The sequence below is a fragment of the Watersipora subatra genome, chromosome 9 (genome assembly GCF_963576615.1).
Source record: "Watersipora subatra chromosome 9, tzWatSuba1.1, whole genome shotgun sequence".
NCBI classification, from domain to species: domain Eukaryota; kingdom Metazoa; phylum Bryozoa; class Gymnolaemata; order Cheilostomatida; family Watersiporidae; genus Watersipora; species Watersipora subatra.
In genome coordinates this window covers 29,866,471-29,892,978 of record NC_088716.1, presented here as the reverse complement: position 1 = coordinate 29,892,978, position 26,508 = coordinate 29,866,471, and the positions used below count along the sequence as shown (strand labels likewise).

Sequence of the window (26,508 nt, the reverse complement as noted above, 5' to 3'; positions counted from 1 at the left end):
TGTACAAGTATCAAATCATTTTGACGCTTTACTTTATATAGAATTTATTGCGTAATATGAATTAAAAGCATAACTTCTTTACGTTTAGTGGAATTTACGTTATACGATCGTCTGCTGTATTACCATCAGTTGTATTGAAATATGTAGCTTTATCCATTTAAAACGCATACTTCGTCTTTTATTCTGGTCATCGCTTGTTCTGGTCAAACTTGTTTTGTCGCTCGATCAAAACACAAACAAGTTTAAGCTTTTACGTATCGGCAAATTCAAAAATATAAAATGAACTCAAGATTTGACATTCCAAGTGTTGTTTTTATTAGCTGCTTGCATCTTTTTGCACTAGAGGCTACCTATAGACCATTAGTCAGGTTAATTTTAACCAGAGTTGCTCTGTTAGTCGATATATGTTTTTTGAAGTCAATGATGAACCGGTAAATAAATAAAGGTACATACTCATGAACAATCGTAAGTGAGCTGAACCAAGGCAAGCAAGCGCAGCCGGGCAAATGAGAGCTGTGCAAGGAACACAAATTACTAAATCTGGATTAAACAAACTAGAACAGATTTTTGTTTCTGGTAACAACAAAAAAAGATGTAGAGAACCAGTGAATGATAGAGTTTCTGAAAGTTAGAATTGCGTATGGTAGAAGCTCCTATGACGTAAACCTATAACGTAAATTTTGCTTAACGTAAAAAATTTATGTAAAATTTATTATGTAAGAAATTATAGAAAAATATTATGGAAGAAATTTCATGAAAGTAAAGCATCAAGTCGGTACAAATTCTCAAATTTGATTTGGATAACGAAAGTCACATAGTTAGTCTTAAAAATATCGTCTTTTCTTTTGACTCACTTGGGAGAAAAAACGAGGCAACGGGGTATCTCTATTATACTCACTAGTACTCTCGCAGTCTAATATGCTGTGAGAGATCATAAAATCAATAAAATTAAGGGAGTAGGTAGCTGCAACAATTATTTAGAAATGCTTAAAAACGGTCAATTGATGCAGTTGTTTAAGTGTCGGTCTACAAATCTGAATGTCACAAATCTGAATGTCACAAATCGGTATCTCGTGGAAATCAATATTTTATCCTAACCTCTAACCCTCATGTCGGGGTCTTCATAACCCTCATAAACAGGCAGACACCACTCTTATCACTCTTCTTGTTTCACTATATTTTTGACATAAATAATATTTTTTCTTTTTGTTTCTACTATAGACCTTGCTGTCTAGAAAAAGGCAAAAATCTATGTAAATAGACAATGAAGGTATATGCTCCCCTCAACTTAACGTAAAGTAACTCAAAGTAAACTTGACTTAAAGTAAAATCATAAACCCTAAAGCGAATGTAACTGATCGAAAAAAGCGAAAACTTGGGGGATCAAACAAATAACATTTAGTATGCAGTCATTAAACTAAAAGGTTAGGTTTAGTTTTTTCTTATTCTCCTATTAGGCCATTTATATGTATTTTACTGTTTGTATAACGTAAAACCATTATACCATAAATTTTCTCGGAACGGATTATTTACATTGTAAGAGTGTCTACTGTAAGAGGGTCTACTGTTCATGCATGTATCTATCAATCACGTTGTTTCTGATAAGAAATGCAAATCTAAAAATTCAAACATGGATATACGGTGTACCCCCGGCTTACGATGTCCCTGTTTCATGGTTTCTTCGCCTTACAACGTGGAACAATGTTTTTCTGTCCCATCGTTACCGCATTTTTTTCGCCATATTACATCAACGAACATTAATTTTAAAATTCCGATTTGGCTGTGCTGAATATGTCAGAATAATCAAGATGCCAATGTGCTATTTGCCAAAATCCTTCCCACAATGCCTAAAAGCATATCGATGATCGCTCTTTCTCAGTTCAGCATTCTTTGGGTTTCGTAAATGCTCATACAGCGCTGATAAAACAAACATTAGTGAAAAGTAAACAAAAGTGAAAGTTTATTGTGCATTTTAGAGTTTGATATAATATTTATTATAAATTTAATACATTATCCATGGGTCCTAAGATTGATAACAGCGTTTAAAGGTTGACTTGCATCAAAATAAAAATTTGATAACTGTAATGTGAATTTTGTTGCAAGTCAGCCTTTAAGCTAGCAGATGATGTAAGAATATCTTCACGTGATTATGATATTGCCAAGTCCCACCCTCGCATCATACTTAGGAACTTCCTTGACTGCCCTTGAGAATGTTAGCATCTTTAGCCGTGCTTTTTATTTTCACACAATCTCATCCTGTCTCTCATAATCAGCTTCACACAATCTCATCCTGTCTCTCATATCAGCTTTAAATTTTTAATCTCTGTTCGATTGATGGAGTTGAAAAGACTTAATCCTGCGTGAGGAGAGATTATGTTCTGAATTGTTTTATAGTTTTACTCCACCGCTCATCACAGGTAAACCATTTGGCTGCATTCTTCGACTGCTCCATTGAATCTCCAACTAGTAGATTTTCTTTCATTCACTGGCATTATATGGTGAAAGCCTACGTTACCTTTAACCGCTCCTCTTACCTTGTCAAAGGTTTGGCCTTAATGACTCGTGCTCAATCTACTTCTATCCCAGACTTGTGTTTCTCAACTAAGCGTATCCTAGTAGTAACTAGTCAGCTTTTCAACTACAGTGCGTTCTCAAGTTACGATGACCCTGTTACGATGACGATGAGTTATGATGACGATTGTTTTGCCCTGCGATGTAAAAAACACTGATTTTTCACCCTCTACATACGAAATCAACAAAAATTTCTCTCAAACTTTAATTTTGACAGTCAGTGTGCGGATTACGTCAAAATAACAAATATGCCGATATGCTATTCATCGAATTCCTAACAACGATCAAAAGAGATACGATGCTAGATCTCCCCCAGTTTGGCGCTATTCGTTATACAGATAAGTGATAAAGTTTTAGCGATGAAAAAGTTGAAGTTCAATAAAATAGTTCAAAATACATACTAAAACTTAGCTTAAAGTTTGTGTTTAGTAAGTTGAATTCAAGATTTATATTATACATGCTCCTCGAAAGTAAGAACTCCCTACGCTGCACATATTTCATTGTAACGTTACATTTTATTGCAGATCATAACTAATAAATACACTAAAGTTATTGTAGGTAATTATCGTTACTATGTTTAGCATATTATTATGTTGCTAATTTTTAAAATTCACTGCACTTACATAAATTTTGGATGGTTTGTACTAGGGGATGTTTGCACTAAATACTTTCTATGAGTTTCTATACCCCTTCTACACGAAATTTTCACCTTACGGTACCAACACTGAAATGAATTAAAATCATATGGTCCACTCTAGGCCAGGATTGGCATTGCCAACCCCCTCCCCCTCCCCCCCCCCCCCCCCCCCGGTGAAAAATTGGTTAAAACCAAGAACACCTGGGAAATGTTATAACACCAGAATTTTTAAACCAAATACTTTGCTAAACAAAAAAATTTAATAAAAACGGAAAATTGGACTAAGCAATTGGTTGTGTGACTCCGTATTTATATCAATCGATAGCAATGGAAATCAAATAGTATTTAAAAGTGGAAAAGTTAGAAAAAATCAACATTCAAGATATGGGCCAACGTTAAATAGCGATGAGCCTTTTACATTCCAATAATAGAACTGTTTTTAGGTGTATTGTTTAACACTTTTTCCTTAGTGCAGATGAAGCTGCGCAACAGACTTGGAGTGGAGAAAGCGTCCAAACTGGTAGCTTGATACCCAAACCTAAAAACAATTTATTTATGGTATGATTTGGCCGAATACGAAGATTAACTTTTCTTAGACAATCAATTCTCAACACTCTGATCCGCTTGTTCAGTTCACCGGTCTCGACTACTTGGCATTATCTTCATGTGTTTTCGTTTTTCAATTATTTTCTAATTGTTGTATTATGTTTACTGTCGTGTTTCACACATAATAATTTTGCTTTTTATTCAATATTAATATTTAATATATGTAAATAAACGAATATTATCTTGTGGTCTCTTCTTTTCATTCAATGTTTAGTAAATAAACCAATTATAAAGGTTATGCGCTTTCTTAGCCTGTGTACAGTTAAAGAGCCATAAAGAAGATATATGACAGCTAATGGTATAAGTTTATTGTTATTCTTTGCTTAAGCATTAGTCAACTTGTCAAAAAAGAGGTTTTTTAGTTTTTCCTACTTTTTCCCATTTTTGGACAAAAATGAGTTTTTCCCGGGCCGGTATAAACCGACGGTAATAACCATGGAAAATACTATGCCAGCCCTGCTCTACGCGTATCCTATTAGTAGCTAGTCAGTTTGTGATGTTATTTTGACTAGTCACCCGGAGTCTGCATGCTCAGGCATGCTCAAATTGGTTTACCAGTTTTTATGGCCAAGTTGGCAAGTAGTTACTTGCATCAAGTTGTTGATCTTTGAAGGACTTTGAACTTTTTTGCTTGACCTATGATGTGACAGTAGGCATCTCACGGTTGCTCCATTCACTAGCTTCAATGTGTTTATCTAATCCCGTTATTTCTGAAGGTCGCTACGAGGTCATCAATGAGCTAAACGAAAATAGTAACTTAGTTTTAATCTTGTTTGTTTGATCTGCCGCTACTATAAGGCAACTGAACCAAGTCAAACTGTTTTCAATGTGGAGGAGTTTTTAGTACGCTTGCTCGTTTTATTTGAGTAGTCTCATCTCAGCTGTTCTACTGTCAATCTTATAAATTTTGAAGCTGTCAGTCATTTTCAAGCTAGAAAAAGAGAAAGCAACTCCTAAAAATTAAATTATGTCGTCACATGGAAGCTTAAGTGAAGTCAGATCTCTGGATGTGACTTATTTACAGGCGAATGAGTTTGAATAGTTTGATTACCATATCCGTGGTTAATGGTGAAGACAAACCGATGTGTGTGCGAACAAGGATATATGTAACTGCGGAGTAGTTACACAGACTTAAATTGGCTGGAAGATTTTATGTTTAGGCGGGTTCACACTTGATCCCCTTATGTTGGCACAACATATCCCCATATGTCTTGTCAACGATTGTTTGTCGACTATGCGCTCACCATAAACTGAAGGCATCACTGATGCAATGTGGATATGTCGGCAAGGATTGTGGCTGTCAAACTTCCTCACAAGCATCCTCAACAGTCTGTGCAATGTGTACCACTTCCACGAAGGTGATTGGCTATCGTGGATTGCTTGATCTATATTCTTATTAAATGATAGTTGCTGCGGAACTAGTATTTTTTCGTTTTGGCAACCAAATTTTATAATGAGAATGCTATGTTGCAGACTATTCCCTGATGTAAATGCGGATGGGTTTGTGACAGTGTGAACATTGTCATTATAGCCGATCACCAAAGTTTTGTAGGATTAACGCTGGCATATGGCCATATAGCGTAAACCAATTTAATTTCATATTGCACTTTATCGCTGCATTTCAATATTTCGAATAGATTCGGAGTTGCCCACTGCCCATCAGTTCGTACCTTACAGTTTCAATGAGTCGGAGTTGTACTATAAATCTTTCCTTCAAGATTTGTGATGTCTCCCTCGAAATAAAACTTGTTAAAGGAGACGCACTGTCGGGTCACACTTACCTTTTAATTTATGCGTAGTCACCTAGTTGTACTAAAAAGTAGTTATCGCGTCATCATTATAAAGCTAACATTAGTGTCAAAAAGTCAAATATAAACATCAGTGAGTGGCAGTAAAACATGTTCATAGCAGAGACTCATGTGGTTGCATGCTGAAAGTTTTTACCTCAACTCAGGAAAGCTGAGAAGAGTATCCTTCGTTCTTTCGTGACGTCATTTCATCGTTGTCGGCCATCTTTATAGACAATTTTATCGTTAAAAACAGAAAGCTTTTACAATGATAATTTGGAAACGATGTTTTTGTTTGCAATTTTTTTATTATAGTATCAAAACAACACCTAAAAGTACTAGTAAATAAAAGAAAAACGATCGTTTTCTACAAATATGGCGACTTTTTCGTGAACGAGCGCATGTGCAAACGACTTGATGAGGTAAAAAAAAAAGAATTGTCCAATTGGATCTGTAAGCAGTGAACATTTCTATGATGTCGAAGCAGTCGCACAGCAAATGCCTTCGCACTGATTAAGTGAAGCGAAACTACGTTGAATGCGTTCAGATTTTACTGTTTCTATGCCGTTATATGATTATACCGTTATGATTATACCGTTATATGATTTGAAGCCACTCGAACCATGAAAACACAGTGTATGACAATGTCTGACTGATTGTACTGCCTAGCCTGTTAAAGCCAGCTTCTCTCCTTCCTTAGATAGGTATATACCAGCTGATTCATTTCCAACTGGGAAATGTATTAGTTGTCCCATTAAGTGGTATGCCAATACATGATTTATGAGCTTCCTGTTTCTATCAATTTAGGCAATTCCTCTGTATAAGTAGTTCTCATCGCTCAGCAATAAATATCAGCTAGAATCATCCGTGAATAATCTCTGTAGTGACCCTTCGCAGCTGACTCAGCGTGATAAGCTTGGATCGGGTGACAAAAACAAACAGGAGAGTCACTTGACACTCGAATGCTTATGGCTAGCTGATGGCGTTATTGGGATGCCATTCGCTCATTGCTCATTCCTAGAATATTTCATGATCAAAAAACATTCTATAAATATTCAAGTTGTTTTTAATCGAAAATTATTTCAGGGGGGAAGTAATATTATGGAACTTCATTTATATCCAATCGTTTTTCAGTTAATGTTGGTTTCTAGGTCTTCGACAGATTTGTTCTTCTGGCGAATTGTCTTGTGTTTTAACTTTCCAATATTGACTAGGCCATTTTGTCTAGTGTTTGTGACGATGTATTTGTTACATAGAAAGCTCAGGGATATGTCGAGTTGGCAGCCCACTGAGCATGCTGTGTGAGAAGAAAGTTGTTCTGGAACACCATTAGTCTGCTGCCAAAATGGATGACTAGTGGCTCACCTCTTCGAAGACAATTTTATTCTTCGCTTTTGCTCTTAAGGTTATAAGACTGGTCTTGTCAATAACCGCAAGCACATGTTTCCAGCTGCCAAAAGAAATAATGGCAATACATTATTGCTACTGAAAACAAATTAAAGCACATCCTTCTGCAGCACTTAACCCTTTGGCTGGGTAAAAGCCCCGCAAAAACAACCGCAAATCTTGTAATTTATTTTTAAAAATTCAATAAAATCGGTATTCTATGAACATACATAGCTCAAACTGAAAATTATTTCTATTAATAAAAACCTTTCATGCATAAACATTCATTTACAAGTGTACTACTACAAACAAGCTACGGCTATGTACAATTGTCTCTGTATGAAGTGCTTGGAAAGGAATGCCGAAAGGAATGCTTATTCCTTTCGGCAGAGTCCAACACCACAGCGTAACCAATGCCAGTAGCATCGTCCAACCTACCATAGCTATCAGTTTTCTCTGTATATTCAAAGTTTATAATTGATCTGAATTATCATGTTGATCAAACCAAAGATCACTAACGATCGCGGGATCAAATAAATCTTTATCTTTTCGCTCTGAATGTCAAACCGTTTATTGAATAGTTTTTCCAACTTCCATTTTTTCAAAGGATTTGCGATTTCTTTAGCTTTTAGCACAAAGCAACGCCTTTCAGATGACCATTTTATATTCTAATTCATCGACCAAAATCTATTTAAAATAATATTTCAGTCTTATTAGCGTTTATATCCTTTGTTTATTGTTACTAGGCGATAGCTTTATAAATGTCTACCGAAAGTGACAAAAGTCGTTTTCTCACGGAACCGATAAACTACATTTTTGTCATTTCCCCAGCCAAAGGGTTAATGGTAACAACGATTAAATTTAATAGTGGCAAAAGGCATGAAAGATGTTCTTAATAGCAGCATGACCATGCTAGTTGAGCCAGAGTAGCACTAGTATAAACTATAAATGTTTTGTTACTTGTCAGATGGTCAGCTTTATATATGCTAGTTCAAACACCAGCCACCTCTAATAGGCTTCTACTCTCTACCAATCTCTCTACCAATCAGCTGACCTTCAATAACAAGTCATCTCCATTATTCAACCTTCCTCTAATAGATACAAGACTACTAGAGTTAACCCAGTCTCCATATACTGTATTCCGCATTAGAGCTCACTGGGGAATACCATTCTTGATTCATAGTAGCTTGTTTATGTGTTTTCAGTAAGCATCAAGTCATACATTGACCTCAACCTATATTAAATCAAAAAGTCAAATTTCGTCATAGTTATTTGGCAATGCTTCTACCTTCAGATGTTGGCTGTTCAAAAATGACATAAACAAAAATAGCTGATAAGAGTTCATGTTGTTAGTCAATATCTTAAGGGATAAATGCGTATGAAGCACCCTTGACAACATGTTAGCATGATCTGTTGTCAGACTAGCTTCACGCTTGTTGTTGCCGTGGCATTTCGCAACAGGTTGTTACGTTTAATGCCGCTGTATGATATCTTAGCTCATGCTAATTGGCATCAACCAACCACCATGTTTACAAGTGTATTATTTATGACAGTAGGAATAGCATAATCAATATCACATATTTGACCTAGATGCTTAACCCTGACCTATTTACTCTATGACATAACAAAACTGATCAGTACCAGGGCTGACGGCGCTAGTCACCCGATGATGTAATAGGCGCCTTGCTACTAGTTGTGTAATATGTCTGCCTGCGCTTTTCAGAATGTGGAGAGAATCCGGTTTTTTGCTCAGTCTACTGGATTGCTTGAATTTTTTGTGACATGCGGAGCTTGAAGATTCGTGTCATCTTAGGCTGACCCATCTTCAATGCTTGACCACTGCCACGGCCTCTTCACTTCGAAGAGGCCGTGACAGCCAAGGTTTCTGTACATGTAAATCTATGTTGAACAAGAGATGCAATCGTCCTACTTTATAGAGTATCACATGACCCTGGATTATCAACAAATTCTTGCCAATCAAAAAGACAACCTTCGCATTAGCTGAAAAAGACTAAAATACTTTATATTTGATGCTACTTGGCATCAATCATTATGTTTACAGCTCTATTATTCATTAGAAATGTCCCGATTCTAAATTCACTAGCCGATTCAGATACCGATCCGATATACCAATTCTTATTGAAAAATAACCCGATTCAGATACCGATTCAGATCTTTTGTGTTGCATAGATAATTGTTAATTTTATTATGCAAATATAAATATAATGCAAAGAAAATATAAATATTAATGTAATTATTTGTTTGTATTTGGGGAGAAGAAAAAAATATATATTCACATACTGACATACCGTGCATGTAGTAACAAAACAGTCCACATTTCTTGTAATTTGTAATTGATAAAGATAATTACTGTTAGTGGTACAGCTCTCACTGTGATGACGAAGGGAGGTTCTCTTATATTGCTGATCGAACTGTTGCGTCTGTACAAGTTTAGAGCAAATCAATGTTTCTTATAATTACCGTTAGTGATTCAATTCTCTCAGTAAGAAGTCTCTTCTATTACTATCAATGTAGCCAGTGTTCTGATCAGGAACTCACTTGCCACAGATGATGGAGGACAGGCTAAATACTGATAAGCCAATGGGGTTACCGTATTTTGTATGATACATCGTATCGTCCGGATCAAGATAGATAACTTTATGCATCGACTGCTTTGAATTACTTTCGTAATGCTAGTAAATAGAAATATTACACTGCATTCTTGTTTCCCATTTTTATTATCTTGTTCGTGATTAGCTGCAATAAATCCTATCCCAGTAATTGCGAAAATACCACACTTTGGGATTACGTCCTGACTAAAGCAAAAATGCTCCTCAGCTGTGTTGATGTTGATCAGGCTATAGACATGAAATAAATTGTGTGGCAAGTCCGGAATTCATTAGGTAAAAGTAAGGAAATTGCAGCTGATGAGTTTTGTTAGTGTAGCATGCTAAAATTCTGTTTTTGCTAAATAGTTGATCTGTAAAAAGTATCGGAAGTTTCGTATTTTTTAAGAAAAGATGGTCCAATATCGATTCAAATACTTAGCAACCATATCGGCACCGATTTCAATACCAAAATCGGAGCAGTTCTATTATTTATGACATGTAGGAGGTGAAAAATGTTTATAAATTTTCTCTATAGGAACATAACTGACATTTGATCTGTCAATCACAGATATTAGTACAACCGGATGTTGGCTAACATTTGTATGTTGAAGTAGTGATTGAATAGGGTAAATTCAGTGAAATCTACGAATTTAATCAAAAAATTCCAAGCTTTTCGTTTAAAAAAATGAATTTTTTGTAGTTGCAATGCTTTATGTAAATGGTCAGAATAGTGAATAGGAGTATCTAGATCTACATCTTTGTGTCTACCGGCACTTCTGGTACAGTGCGTCCCCGGGTTAAAATGTCCCTGTTTTACGTCTAATGTTTTTTCTTGTCTTTTTACCACCTTTTTTTTCAGGATTTTCACTGAATTTATATATAATAGGCTCTCCTACAATGTAAATAATCTGGTTCAGGAACGTTACATGTAACACAATACATGTAAATCGTGTAATCCGTTCCAAGATCTTTCCGAACTCTCCCCTTTGGCCGAATGAAAAATCTAGACTTAACACTTTTAATTTGTTGGCTGTATTGTAACTGGGATATTATTAGTTTGCAGCTTGACAGCTTGTCTCCTTTTCGTGATCAATTTCGGTGGTTTTATTTATTAATATTTGTGCAGATACTTATTATCAGTTTTGTCGACAATCTACCTGTCTACAATCTACAATTATTTCTACAATTATTATCTACAATTATCAGTTTTGTCGACCAGTTTTGTCGACCATGATGAATTAAAATGTCATGGAGGTTCTATACAGTATATAATAGATACTACGCTATACGTACGTCATTTTTTTCACAAGTGCTTCGAGATATGTTACCATTCAAATAGAATTTCAGAAGTTGTCCTTACTTGACAATTATGTTATATGAACTTTTTTACGTAGTTTGAAGCAAAAACTTTGCATAAATTTTTTACATTATCTGAAATTTATGACATAGGGCAATGTCTACTGTATACTATACTTTTATTTCATTATACGCGTATAACTACATGTATAACATTAATTTGTTAGCCTTGGGTCCTAAGATTGATAACCATGGGTCCTAAGATTAATAACAGCGTTAAAAGAAGAAGAATCATAACCATAGGCCTAATAATAAGCAAATCATAACCACTAAACACACCAAGCTTACTGTAGGTAACTATAGTTACTAAGGTTACTATAGTGTTTTGTTACTAATTATTAATATTTACAGTACGTATATAAAACTGTAGTGCTTTTTAACCAGGAGGTAGCATTAGATAATTACTTCTGGTTTCCATACTCTTTTATATGACATTTTTGCCTTACGATGCCAACACCAGAATGAATTAATGTCGTATGGTGGTCCACTGTACAGGGAAAACTGACCAGAGCGCTTTGCGTATCTGTACTTAGCTAGTAATACTAACATTTGTATAGTAATTAGCGTTAGGTTTAATATCATGTCAAGTACCCTGGGTAGCATTCATTTCCTTTTTCAATTACCTTTGTTACACTAACATCGATTAATATACCGATCTTGCTCCGAATCAGGGTGTCTCTGACAGCTGGTTACTCTCATCATTACGCAGTAACGCTCTCTCTCTCTCTCTTGCAGTCAGTCGTGTCGACAATGACTGTCATATGGTTTAGGCTTTATCACGGACTTCCATGCAGCTCTGTTTCTCCTCTTCTCTTACCATCTGTTTGTGTCTAGTTCCCTCAGCTTCTTGTCACACTCAGTTACATTCTTGTATCTCAGTCTGGGTCTGTTCTGATTCCTCATTCTTTCATAGAGCTGGGAATATAATAGTTGTCAGGTAATCACTCATAACTCATCCTGCGCACATGTCCCAGCTATCTTAGGCCTTTTTCCATCAGGATAGAAACTAGTACTGTAGTAACTAGTCGATTAATATTCAAAGAGAATCTTGAAATGATCTCCAATCATTCTTTAAAGCGGTTCACACTGATGGTATTGCATAATAGGGTAGGGACCTAGATCTGTATTGGTTAGTTGATTGATTCAAAAAATTATATTTAAAGCAGGTTTTAGAAGGAAATTAGCAGTCTTGCAGAATTGTTCGCCTGTGACAAATCATTTCAACCAAGTTGGTTTGATTTATACAGAGACTCGTGATTATTAGATCACATGATCATGTAGATTCATCGCCTCATTGCTATCCTTCGTTTTTTCGTGACGTCATTCTATCGTTGTCTGCCACCTTTACGGACAACTTTTATCGTTAAAAACACGAAGCTTCTGCAATTAATTATTGCAAAAGATTCTTTTGTTTGCAAATTTTTTATTTTAGTATCAAAACACCGAAAAATACTATTACCCTAGGACACTTATATTTCGCTAGTATTTAGTTTCGTGAGTAGCACACAGAGTAAAATTTCGCTGCAACTTAATTTCGCAGCTCTGATGAGTGCGAAAATATAGTGATGTGAAAATAAATACAGTGGAACAAACAAATTAAATTCCTCAGGTCCGGTCCTCTAGTAAAAAAAGTTTTTATATTTGCGACTAGTTTGTATTTGTAACCCGCAGGTATAAATGTATGGCAGAAATCGATAATTCAACGTGATCGCTTGCTGCCATTTGTTTCTTGGACTATCAATGACGTCTCGGTCCTTTCCGTCGGGACCGATATGGTACCAATATTAGATCTCAAGTATTTATAGCAAGCGATGGCCATGGCACGTTTTGAGTTCACAATATTTCAAATTAAACAAAAATCAAATACAGTACATGTCTCATAAAAAAGAAAATAGATAACAACCAACATCACAACCAGAATTGTATAACATGGTTGGACCTGGTGAGGGTTGTTATCGTTTTTGGTTGGCAGTAAAATTCATCACTACAATAAGTATTATTTAATTGTATGACTTCACCTACCAGACTTTCATCCTCATCAGTTACAAATTCGGTGACTAAACTGATATCATCATCTTCTTCGTTTGTCTTGGCTTTTCCAAAAAAACTTGTTATCTTAATTTGCTTTGCCATGCTGCTCATTCGGTGTATTAACGAATTTACTAGAAATTTCCCAATGAGCTCAATCACACACAAAATTATCTGCATTTCTAATATCACGATTTTGTTGTGGATATCAATGAACTACAGGGCCGTATTCCCTTGGACAGCTGGCCGGCTAAGACGCCCCAACTTTTTAGGAATTTCATAGTCCAACGGCTATAGAAAGGTTTTTATCGCTGTAGAATATCACTTTATTCGAAGCCATAGATACAAACATCAACTTTTAGTAGTTCTTAGGCGTCATTATTATCATCATCAGCGGCAAAATATTCTTGTTAACGACTTTTATAAAGGTTTGCAAAATATCAAGTTTTAGCAAACATCTGCTTGCCCATATCCTACTTAATGAACTTGAAATAAAATCGGCAAAAATGATCTTTGTTAAAACGCTTAAAAAAAAGATGTCTTCTTTCTGAGCTTTTTAACTGCATACAAGTTTTGCCTGTTTTAATTTTAAAACGTTTTGTCAGTCACATCAGCTAAAACAAAGCAAATCTCAAAAAATAGAAAAATGTTGATACTTGCCAATAAAATTTCTTAAAACTTCACGTGAGAGGCCCGGCTGAGGCCCTACATAAGAGAAACCTGTTGGGAGCTTACAGCACCCCCCCCCCCTCCTTCTCCACACCCCAGATGTTCATAACTAGTCGTCTAACATTAGCCCCCCCAACTTGCAACCAGTGAATACAGGCCTGTGTAGAACATAGCTATTTAATTTCGAATTTTCGCTAGTTCGTTATGATAGTTTAGTTTCGCGCATTAATTTTTCGCGTGATGATGACTCCGCGAAAACGCGAAAGTTAGATGCCGCGAATACTTAAGTGTCCTAGGGTATTCAGGAGAATGACGATCGTTTTGTACAAAGATGGGGGCTTTTTCGTGGACGAGCGCATGTGCAAACAGGATGATGACATCATAAAAAACGATGGATAAGAGAAATGTCAAGAGCTGTCTTACATTTAATGGGTTTCAGTTGTAATGTACCACTACTACTGATCTACTAACTACTACTACTCTGATAGTTTTGGTCTTGATTGGGTACAAGTTAAATAGTAACATAAGTCAAGTAAGTTTTGCTGACAAACGTGTGCCTGCCAATGCATCGTTAAAAGCATTGCAATCTTTATAAATAGCAGTTTCTGGTTACGTTAATTAAATACTTATAAAATAAACAAATAAAAATGCTGAAAATGATTATATTGAGTTTGTCCATCGGCTATCCCCTAATCGATAGAGTGATTTCTGTATTGAGCCCATCGAAGGTAGCATGTATAAGTAACTCTGATTTCAAGGGTATGCTTATCATGTACCTCAGTCACCAATTGATATTTTTTAGATTATTTTCTCCCTTCTAAAGTATAGGGAATCCGAAAGCAATCTAATTCCAACATTCTTATGATAGGTTGTTTTGAGTATTTGGCAGGTGATGAATGTGCCTGTTGGGTCTTGCATGTCTTGTCGGGCATGCTTAACTAGATAACTTAATGACAATAGAATCGCGGTTACCAGAAGGACAAACATTCATTTTCAGATGATCGAAACCAGCAAGGCGCACACCGTTTCCATTACTAGATAGTGGCAGGTAATGGCTAGCAATTTTTACTAGATTTGCTTGTTGAATCAGAGGAACTAATTAATTCACACGCACTGTTATAGGTTAAAGCTAATAGCCATCGATGCAGTCATCTGATGAAATGATTCATCAGAGTCCTGTACTTGTCGCCCCTCTACATCGCAGCTGAAGCATTATTGCGCATTCACTCTCTATCTACAGAGTGAGTGGTCCCTTTGGTACAGCTTGTCTTTAACACGCACACGTGCGCGCGGCAATCACTGACACAGAAAGTACTGAGTACTTTGTCCAACTTTCACAAAGCTGTCAGCTTTAACCAGTCATCCTTTGAAATCTAATATACTAATTATGATTTGTCTACATTAGCAGACTGTTATGGTGCTGTATCGGTCTGTTCCTCACGACTTATCACTCCTCACTCTTATTACACTCATAGCAAATGCTCAGTCTCGTCGCTAGAAGAGCTTTTTGTTTAGGTGGTCTAAACAAGAGAAGTATATTGCGGTTTTCTCTTGTAGTCACAGCTAGCTCCGCTAATTGTGCTGTGTTGCTCAGCAAGCCATATACTGAATAAATAGCTCATTCAATATACGCATGAATGCCTGAGCATTATAATGATGCGAGCTTGCAGCCTTTGTTCATCACCGCGTGACTCATTCAGCCTGCAGGCTTTGCATCAGACAGGAGTGAGCAAGTGTCATGAAACTCCAGCTGTCAAGGAGTACCCGAACCACTCTGTAGACAGCAGCACCTGGATCTTTTCATAAAGAGGTAGTCAGTTACGCTGCAATTCATCTAAGGTATTTTTGGGGTTGATATACTCTACCATCGCAATAGGAGTAATAAAATGCATTTGGTATCTATGCATTTTTGTTTTGGCTGACATTTTATGCTTTGTGGTTTTTTAGTAGTATCGCTGTATCGGCCATGACATAAAGCTATGTTTCTGTCTTATGTATATGTATATATCCTGTCTTTGAATGTTCAGATACACCCGAGTTCTCTTCAGGCTCACCAGTAGCTAATCTGGTAAGATTTCAACTTTATTGATTAGGATCAGAAGAGACATAAACGTTCACCTGTTTTATATTAAAGCCATGTAGTTCCCGTAGTCACATCTTACTACCGATGTGCTGACTTCCACATCTCATCTCTCTCTGTTTTTCAGCTCTGTAAAATCTTTGCCTTTCGATTGGTTAACCAACTTTCTTTTTTATTACCTTGTTGCTTTAAGTTGTCATTGTGTACCTTTAGTACATGTACTAGGTCTGTTTGTCAGCCAGGTTGTACTTCATAAATCCTGCATTCTTTACTTCTACTTTAACCCCCTGAAGTGACTTCTTACACTATCTGACTGATGTCTCAGTATCCAGCCAGGCTCAGGTGTTGTTTCACACTTTGAAGCATTCTTCTAATGTGTTTACAAATATTATATCAACGCAGTTCACTTTTTGAACTACCCAAGGTACATGTAAATATTTGTGTTCATAAAGTTAAATTATGGTTTGAAAGAATTTCGCAACCCATTGCTAAACAAAAGTGGACTTAGATTAAAAAGTGATAAAATCTTATTATAATCTATTCAAGAACTTGTTAAAATTGATTAAATAGCTTCGAACTAATCCTTTGAACTACAAATAGTCAATTGTGTTTGCAGTAAGTCACCCTAGTAGTCGGTTGAGCAAAACTACTTTCCCATTTTCATTAAAATAAATCTACGAACTTTTTCGGCTTATACAGTTGCTGTTATAAATTGCTAAAGTTATACATGTGTTACTTTTACTAAAGCAAAGGATGCTTATAAAACAGTATAAAAAACATATGGGCTCACAGCGTAGCCATTAAAATGAGATACCATTCTACAAAAAAGATGTCCTAAATCATGGGCCTGCATTGCCGCGGTTCTAGGTTGTAAGCTCGGGCGTGGCACTGCATATAATATTAGGAAGTAATTAATGAATCCACACTTTTTCTGTAGCCCCATTGGCTTGATGTCAGTGTTTTTGATCCATTTGCCTTAATTGATCCCATTCTTTCGACTAGAGCTGGCACAATGTCTAAAACTCCTCAGTTTGTTATGAAACTCTAGCGTTTATCCATGTTTCACTCCTTGTAGTTAAAAATAGTATGGTTAGCTTCATGGCCGTGGATAATTCCTTGAATCCGTGTAGATAAAATTCTTCTTAAGCCAGATTAGTACTTATAATCCTTCTAATCCGAAACCTCTTCCCCTTATTGTAATTTGGAATGCAGGTAATCATCTTCACATCATGCCTTATCGCTTGCGTTCTCTGTCAATTCCTGCTCTTTGGATCAGAGAGGCCCATGCTTGCCTAGACATAAGTCCATGGCGTATCTTTCCTGATAACTTTAATAGAAGGTATTGGGTGATTATAGATTTATCTATTGATTGGTTTATTGAATTTTAGAAGTTAGTGCATCAATTAATGTTCTATCAGCCATTTATTACTTCGATTGCAGTGCATTAGAGAAATAAATCGGTTACTAGTCATTACTAAACTGTGCAAAATCTCTTCTCTCAAGATTTATGGTCAAGTCTTACGGAGAGACCAAAATGGCATCATGAGAATAATAGTTTGGAGTATGGCAGATGTTCAGCAGTTTGTAATATACTGATCTTTTCAGTGTTTCTTTGATGCTAAAACCATTATTCTATTGATTATTGGTTATGGGACCATGAACATTTGTGTATGGAAATCTAAAATCTTGGTGGCACACCATCTCCTGATGAAATAGTTGCTCGAGTGAATAAGTCAGTATATCTATACCCCTCATTAGTTCTCATCAGGATAATTTAGCAAAAAGGCCATATTTGACTCATGTAGCTGTTTTCCATTGCCAAAATTGAATGCTAAAAAATCAAATTTTTTAACGTGTCAAGTTATGATATTTGCCAGTTGGTTCTTGACAGAAGGTTGAAAAGTTCTCTCTTTAGTATCCGTGGCATTGGTAGATGTTGAAGTGATATCTGTAGTGGTCACATGAAGGGTTTGTCAAGGTCGGTAACAATTATAAATGGCTGTCTCATGTGTGTACAAACTGTCGGCCATTTTGATTGTTTTGTGATACCAACTTCCTTAAAACAATCAGCGTTGATTCTTCACGGCTGTAAGCGAATAAGCGTAACCATAAGCGAACTTTTTTTAACTGGGCGGATCTTCCAAATTACATTAATCTAATTGTTTCATCGTGATTTTTTCTGTTTTTTTGTCACAGTTTTGGGCTGTACAGTAGTCTCTTGCTATTCATGGCTCATCTTTCACCGTTTAATTAGTTCGTTGGAGAAAAAATATCGATTAAAAATCGACAGAAAAAATTAATAAAATACATAAACCTCTATCATGCTTTCACTCGGTGAGATCCCCCGTGAGCATCATTGTCCTGGCAGCCGTTGCTTTCCGTTTTTTTCCGGTTATGTTTGTGAAGTATAAAAATCTCCGCGCGCTTTTTTAACAGCCTACAACTCTCAAAATTATACATTAAACCAAATAAAAAGAAAAAAATACTTGCAATTAATGGAACAGGGACTTTTAGATGTGAGTTGATTTCCATACTTTTCGGACTATAAACCGCACCCCTATATAAGCCGCATCTGCTTTATTCTCTAAAAAACGATAATAAAACAATACGTAGGCCGCACCTTTGTATAGGCCGCAGGACTCAGGATGGTGCTTTCTAACACGGCAGCAACTTTGCTGTTTAAAACGGAACAGTACCTAACGGCACTGTTTTGTATTAACTGACGCTTTTTAACCTAGTGTCTAACGGAACAGTACCGTTAAGCATGTTTCGTATTTTCTTCTACCGCTAGAGGCGCACTAACCGGAGATTCTGGTTAATGCGCCCTAGCGGTGAATGATAAAGCCACAGAATAGCCGCACCCTTCTATAAGCTGCATGGTTCAAATCGTCAGAAAAAAGTAGCAGCTAATAGTCCGAAAAGTATGGTAGTTTTTATTTCACTGATGTTCACCTATCACAGGAAGCGCTGGTTTCCATTAGATACAAGTGGTGAGGGATTACTGTATTTTTATCAATGTTATAATATATATTTACCTTTTTTGTCAAATTTGTGCCATGAACAGCCACTTATTCATCCACTCTGTCCGAGTATCTGCTATATCATACCTTCTATTGAGATCTTTTATGTAATCAACCATCGAAGAATTATGAATTTTTCGGTGCACGATAGAAAATTGAGTAGATATGTGAAGTAATTTCTAACACGCAACATCCAAAAATTTTTGAAACATGATCGTTTTGTACTGAATGCTACTCGAAATTATACGTAACATGTAAAACTAAAGAAACCTTTACTATAATAAGAGACGTACCCGTTTACCCATCTGTCCAAAGCCACGGATTAATGAGGGAAAAGTGTACCAGATTCAAATCGCAGCATTCAACCGCCTGCGCCAACCATTAATTTTTTATGAATCTAGAATTATTGTACACATACTCATTCTCCGTGCTTCATTATCGCTCTTAAACCATAACTGTCACGAATGACTTTTATCGTATTTACTAGGTAAATCAGACACGCTAATTCCGATTTTGTACTCAAAATAAAGATTAGTCCACTAACCTTCAAAGTCATTTAGGCTTTTTTAAAGCGTTTCAATATCCGTTTCGAAAACAACACAATCGGCATTACAAGCTCCGCCCATAAATATGTGACGAAACCTAGCTTTTTCAGAAACGGAAGTTAGGAATGTTTCGTCCAATTTAGAATAATAGAGATGGGTGTCTTAAAACCCATTATCTAAATCCAGCCTGTAAAATAATTTCAGTTTTTTATGAAAGGGATATAAACTATTTAAAATTGCTCGCAGCTTGTTACATGACGTTTAAATGGGCTGGACGCCGAGAAAAATTAGCTCAAAAAGCGCGGTTTTATCACAAGCTAGCGTTGTTATCGCGCTTTTTAAATATGCAATGCTTAATAACTTATCTACCTTTCAGAAAAGACTGATATTATTTTTAAGGCTGAATTTAGATATTAATGGATTTTAAAACACCCATCTCTATTATTCTAAATCGCTCTAAACATCCCTATGTAACTTCTGTTCCTAAAAAGCTAGGTTGCGTCGCGTATTTATGGGCGGAGCTTGTTATGCCGATCGTGTTGTTTTCGAGACCGATATTAAAACGCTATAAAAAATCCTTCATTACTCTGAAAGTTAGTGGCCTAATCTTTATTTTGATTACATTTCGGAATCAGCGTGTCTGATTTACCTAGTAAATACGATAAAAGTTGTTCGTGGCAGTTATGGTTTAACAATTTCTCACAGCCCACTAGCCAGAGTACTAGTACAGTCACTCTACGACCCCACTCTACGGCGTTATGGTGCGTTTACACTGGCCGACACCGACTCCGATTAGGTGCCAATACCCCGACTCAGACAGGTACCTCCGACATTTCACGCATGGGTGCCGACACCGACTCCCACTTTACATTGCAACGATCAAACGATTTTTGTCGGTACCAACAGCCAATCACAGCGTTTCGCCGTTCTGACCTTCACCCGACCACGCGAAGACGAGTACACATTAAAATCAACGCGCTTGGTGTGGAAAATTATATACTAGTACTACACTACTACTACTGCTCCTACTACTACTGCTAGAAGCAACTACTGAATGCCAAGCAATGAATGAATGATGAGGCAATGAAAATCCGAGCAAAGAACTGTACGTACAGTTCTTTCGTTCGAGTAATTATAATAAATAAAATGAATAATGAAGAAGATTGAATGGTGAATGCATATTTGTGGTAGTAGTAGTGTGATGGACGCCGGGCCAACACTTTACACTTCTTGTAATTATTTGTTTGTATATATTTTATATGTCTGTAAATATTTTATTATATGAGTTGTCCTTTTTATTCTCTCTTTATTGCCTTTTTATTGTTGGCCTTGTTACTCGTTATGCTATCTATTGTCGTCGTTTATGTTGTCATATCAACGCACTAGCGGGCCTAATTATTGGCCATTTAAACATTGCTAGCCGGTGTTCTCACTCGGTCCCGTTAGCCGGAACGGGCAATTTTATTGTATATAAGGGAGCAACGCTCACTTAGTAGACAGAGCAAATGGCCGTACGCTCCTCAGCTAGTGAATTTCCTTCGCTAATAAAACATTGAATGAAATTACACGCAATGTATTTCTGTATGACATAATCTAAATCGTGCCAAGTAAGGACCGGCAAATTTCTTTACAGTGGTATTTACAGTAGTACTAGTAGTAGAACTAGTAGTAGTAGTACAACTGGCTATTCACTTTTAATTAAATTAAAGAAAAAAACTTGATTTTTTGGTACTCTCGCGTTCACATCGTTGCTAGCCATGCTGGTTCATTATTAAAAAGAGAACGAGGGAAATTTTAATAACAGTCTTCTAGCCTCTCATTAAACCTAGCCCTTTCATTTCATAAACTTAGCACTGTCATTAAAGCCTAGGCTCATTTAACTAGAGGCTCCTAGCTTCTGATTGGCTGATGAGCGTCCGACTTGTCGGTGCAACCGGGCACTGCTGGGTAGCTCCGACACCGACTTTCAGATCGGTGCCGACACCGATTTTTCTGTTCACACCTACCGACACCGACTCATCAAATTTGTCTGTGCACGACAAAATCGGTAACAAAATCGGCCAGTGTAAACGCACCATTAGTCTAGTACTAGTACAGTCACTCTACGACCCCACTCTACGGCGTCAGTTTGTTCCAGTGGTGGCATTGTAAGGTGAAAATGTCGTATAGAGGGGTATAGAAACCCATAGTAATTATCTAATGTAAACACCCTCTTGTAAAAAACACATCACGGTTTAATATACGTATGTACGGTACATATTAAAGGTTAGGAACAAATTAGTATGTTAACCTTAGTAACTGTAGTTACCTACGATAAACTTTAGTGTATTGGGTGCAATGTACAATTACTACAATGTACAGTTACAATTTACTAGGTGCAGTACGTACCATAAGGTGTTCTCACCTTCGAGAAAGATGTATAACATAAACGGTGAATTTAAATTAATTGTGCTTGCTGACTACACCTAATACGCATTCCATTTTGGCTAATTTTTTCCCACAATGAAGCACTTGAAATGTAATATGTTTGAAGATGTTTAAAAAAACTCTTAACAGTTAACTTTTCCATATTCAGTAAATGAAAACTGCTTTCAAAAGCTGCAAGTCCAAAATGTGACCTGTTACTGTAGGAAAAGTTGCAACTTTTTATTAACAACGAAAAAGTTGAAGGCATTTTAAACCACTTAACTATTGTTTAAACATGACCGCATCCTACGTGCAACTTCTACCAAATATAGTATTCAGAAAAGAAGCCCTATCAATATCTCAATAGTTGCTGATAAACAGCATCTTGCTTTGTCGGTTGATATAATAGCCAAAACTTCGCCAGAAAAAAAATCGTCAGCAGTTTACTCTATACAAATAAATTACATTTCAATCGCTTCTTGACACTCTGAGAAAGACTTTATCTAATAAATATAAAGGGTTGAATACAGAAATGTCTGCATCACCAGTCCTTGTTAGCAAAGACTGGGAAAAGGATTATCTTGTGTCCTGCTGTCCTGTCATATGTAGAGAAGCATGTGCACATCTCAAACATGATGATACTAATGCACTCTAGTTCTGTAGTTGATTCTTTAAAATATTGCTGCCATAAGTTTAACTCTTTCGTTACCGTAAGCCGATATATTGGCTTTCGTGGTAATTCAAATACAGACCGTAAGCCGATATATCGGCTTTCCGATATGGTTTCACTTTTCTTTTAATTACGAAGCCTATACAATAGCTAGACCAATCAAATTTTGGCTCCAGTAAAACAACCTTGTTGCCAATCACGTGCACCTAAAAGAAATTTTTTTGATTCAACGATTCCATTTCTAATTATTTTTCAAAACCAGATCGTTATCGTCATGGCAAGGAGAAACACCGCGTTCGTACAACGCAAATAAAATGTTGGATATTGTACAAGAGTAGAATTCACTTTGTGCTTGTAGAAAATTTTTGTTTTGAATAAGATGAATTTTACAATAAAACTGTATTTGTTTTTGTTCTCGAGATATTGCTTAGGTATAATATTAGCGGTATATCGGCTTTTCGCAAAATTCATTTTATTAATTCGGGCAGAATATTCATTTGGTAAGATTTTAATGCAGTAGTGAAAGAGTTAACATCTACCGAGTGTAGGGAAACATTTAGGTGATGATTTTTCATTTGATACGATTTGAATGTATCAACTTATTTAAACGTTCGATACGAGTTGAATACATCAACTAATTCAAACATTCTATGTGAGTTGAATGCGTCGTCTGATTCAAACATTTGAAATAAGTCGAATGTATCGACTAATTATAATATGCGTGCGTTATAAGTTTAACGCATTGTTTTATTCAAACACTCGATTACATCAGCTAATTCAAACATTTGATATGAGTTGAATGTATCAACTCATTCAAACATGCGATTTGAGTTGACTACATCGTCGAATTCAAGCATTTGATTCGAGTTCAATTCCTAAACTAATTCGAGCATTTGAGTTGAATGTATCAGCTGATTCAAACATTCATTCTAAGTTTAATGCATTGTCTAGTTCAAACATTTGATGTAAGTTTAATACATCGGCTGATTCAAGCATTCAAAATAAGTCGAATGTATCGACTAATTCTAATATTCGTTATAATTTGAACACGTTGCCTAATTCAAACATTTGATATGAGTTGAATGTATCAACTATCTCAAACATGCGATTTGAGTTGGCTACATCGTCGAATTCAAACATTCGATTTGAGTTTAATTCATAAACTAATTCAAACATTTGGTTTGAGTTTCATGCATCGACTAATTTAAAATTTTGATGGGAGCTGAATACATTGGCTGATTCAAACGAAGGTGAAGCATTCGAATTTCTAGATTATTATTCAACAAAAATACGCTTAACAATGTAATTGGGGCAACCAACTCTATTAATTTCAGATACTTTACTTAAATGCGACTACGCCTACCGCCTTCTGTGGTAATGGCTCGACAAATCTGAATTTCATGTAACACTGGGTTTCGTATTAAAAGGGTTAACTATTAGCAAAGATATCTGACCATGATTTCCAATAATAGACCATAGACTGATATACCTAGCTACGTAGCTTCTGTCACTTATGATCTACTGTACGCAATCATCACCAAAATTACTACTCTTTCACAATTGTGAAGGTTAAACCATTGTTATCAAAATGTAGTGCATGTAGGCCAGTATAGGCATAGGAGTCCAAAAATATCGACGCTTTACCAACTACGGTTGACCCCACCCATCCCCCCTCCGTTTCCTCAAACTTCATGTTTCCGGTCTTTTATCTGTTTTAACAAAATCCAGGGTCTAGACGATTTTCCGATTTGACCAAAGTTATTTGAAGAATGACAGCTTTGGCCAATAGATGGCTCTCACAACCAACGACACGAGCGAGTGAGTTTTTCGTCAGGGTGTTGTACTGTAGTTTTCGTTTGTTATTATCACTGTTATTGATATTACACTGTACTATATTGCGGGTACAACCATATTTTACTCTATATATCCCCATGTATACTATATGTGCGTATTGCGCCATATCGCAACATAGAGGAGTATGTTTCCGCGACAATGTAGGCTGTTCAATGCACCGTACAGCGCTCATTTTTCAATGTCCAGACATGGCCCAGTCAGACAAGTGAGGGTTGACTGTAGCAGTAAGAGCTGGAGGGTAAGGTCAACAGATTTCAGCCACTGTCACTCTTGATACAATTACCCTGTTATTGCTATTCATTGTCAGGGATTATCATCTTATCATGGTGACTGTACAATACCAACTACGAAGCTTGTCTTTCCTTATCTTCTCATTTCTGTAAACAAGACTCCTTTGTAGGAACACAATACCAAACAATGTGGTGATATCATTCAGACACTTGTGGCTGTTGGAAATGCGCTTTATACTTTCTAAGTGTATCTCACGAGTGGTCATTCGTTTAGATCATCTGTCTAGAACAAAGGCCTATTATTTTTATAGTGTAGATCTGGCCTCTTTGTCTAGGTAGATTCTTATGTCGCTGACAAACGGTCTGGTGTCCCTGTGTTTGCCCGTTTCAATCAGCATTAGGTTACTCGAAGGGTGTGTTGTAATGTATAATTTATTCACACTGATCACCTGACTTGAGTAAGGGTCTGAAGATGGCTCTAGTGCTGGTGGGCTTCACCCTCTGGTCGTAAAGGATTGCTTCTCAAATTCTTCAGCGTGCTCAGCTCTTGGTCCAGCTCTTGGTCTCTGCACTTATTCCAAGCTAATCTCCAACTCGTGTGCTCCGTGAAATCTGAGGTCAAATCTTTGATTGATGGCGTCTAGATTACGGACTAGCTCCCGTGCATATCCATCATTTTACATTTCATATCGCAATTGATCACCCTTTGTCTCATCTCCGTAGTAATCGGCACGCAGAAATATTGGGTCTTTGGCAAACTTTTCATGATTTATTTGAGCTAAACGCGCAGCACTTTTTGGTCTTCTATGACACAGTATCATCTATACCGCATTTGGGACGTCTCATGCATCCGCCCATCTCTTTGTGAAGCTGGCTTGATGGCATCTATGGGGCATCTCCAAACCTTAGCGCTCAGACTTAGTTGATTGAGTCGTCATGCGGCCTGCGTGGCTGCCATTTGTGCGGTTGCCACAGATGAACCTTGCTCTTTTGACCCATCTCCCATCGTCAATAACATGTTATATATTTGGCACACTTTTGTTGCTATATATAAATTGCTATGACAACTTGAAGGAATGTCTTATTTTAAAAAAGCCATATTTTGAAAACCATTTCAACATCTGAAGTAAGCTCTATCCCAGTAACACTACTGTTTTTTCTCGGTCCATCTTAACCCCTTTCGGACATCTTATGAGCACTTTATGGGGCATGCGTGACAAGTAATAAGTTTCCATACAGTAGTGGCGTAACAACACAACTTCACATGGTGCTGCAATGCCATCATGGAAGCAATCGTGTCGGTCTCATTCAGTCCGTGATTCAATGTCGTCATTTGGAAGCAAAACATTCGTGCGATGCACCATCTTTAGAAACGGTTTTAGCGACCGACGGCATCACACTTTACACGCGCAGGTCTTGCTTTCCTGTTGCTTCTTTTGCTTCAGATCATGGTTTCCTAGGGTGCTATAGTAGAGCAATGGTTGCGCGATGTCGTAATGGGTGTTAATGCAGTTTTCATGACACAAAGATGGCGCATCACACGGGTGTTTTGTTTTTAAACAGCGACACTGCATCATGGCGGAATGAGAACGACTTGGCTGTTTCTATAATGTCATTGCAGTGCCATATGAGAAGGTGTCGCTATGCTACCACTGTATGAAGATCTAGCAAATGGTACCCAAAAACTGTTGGAATGTTTATGAAGATCTTGATCCAGGGCTATACATGTGTTTATTTACCACCAACAGATTCGACTCGGGTATCCCAATCAAGGCGAAAACTAATGAGTTTCTATTTTAATTAAGGAAAAGTACATAATCAGAAATCAAATACATCATATGTCCATAAGGGAGTCCATAAGTATCATGTGTAGCCCAGTTGTTTACCCCTACACTAGGGAGTCCATGAGTATCATGTGTGGCCCAGTTGTGTACCCCTACGTTAGGAGTCCATGAGTATCATGGCTGGTGATTCACCTGTTTGCGGCAGCAAATAAGTTATTCTTGGCGTTAGCCATTGAAACTGATTTAATAATAGCATAGTAATTTTTGGCA

General features: G+C 36.8%; 1 protein-coding gene across 1 annotated transcript in view; it reads right to left on the bottom strand.

Moving 5' to 3' along the window:
* Positions 1-11,787, bottom strand: part of LOC137403785 (connector enhancer of kinase suppressor of ras 3-like) — an 82,974-nt gene extending 71,187 nt beyond the window's left edge. The window contains exon 1 of the mRNA XM_068089828.1: positions 11,576-11,787. The gene's annotated coding sequence lies outside the window, so the exon portion shown is untranslated. The remainder of the gene's footprint in view (positions 1-11,575) is intronic.
* Between the last annotated feature and the right edge of the window lie 14,721 nt (positions 11,788-26,508).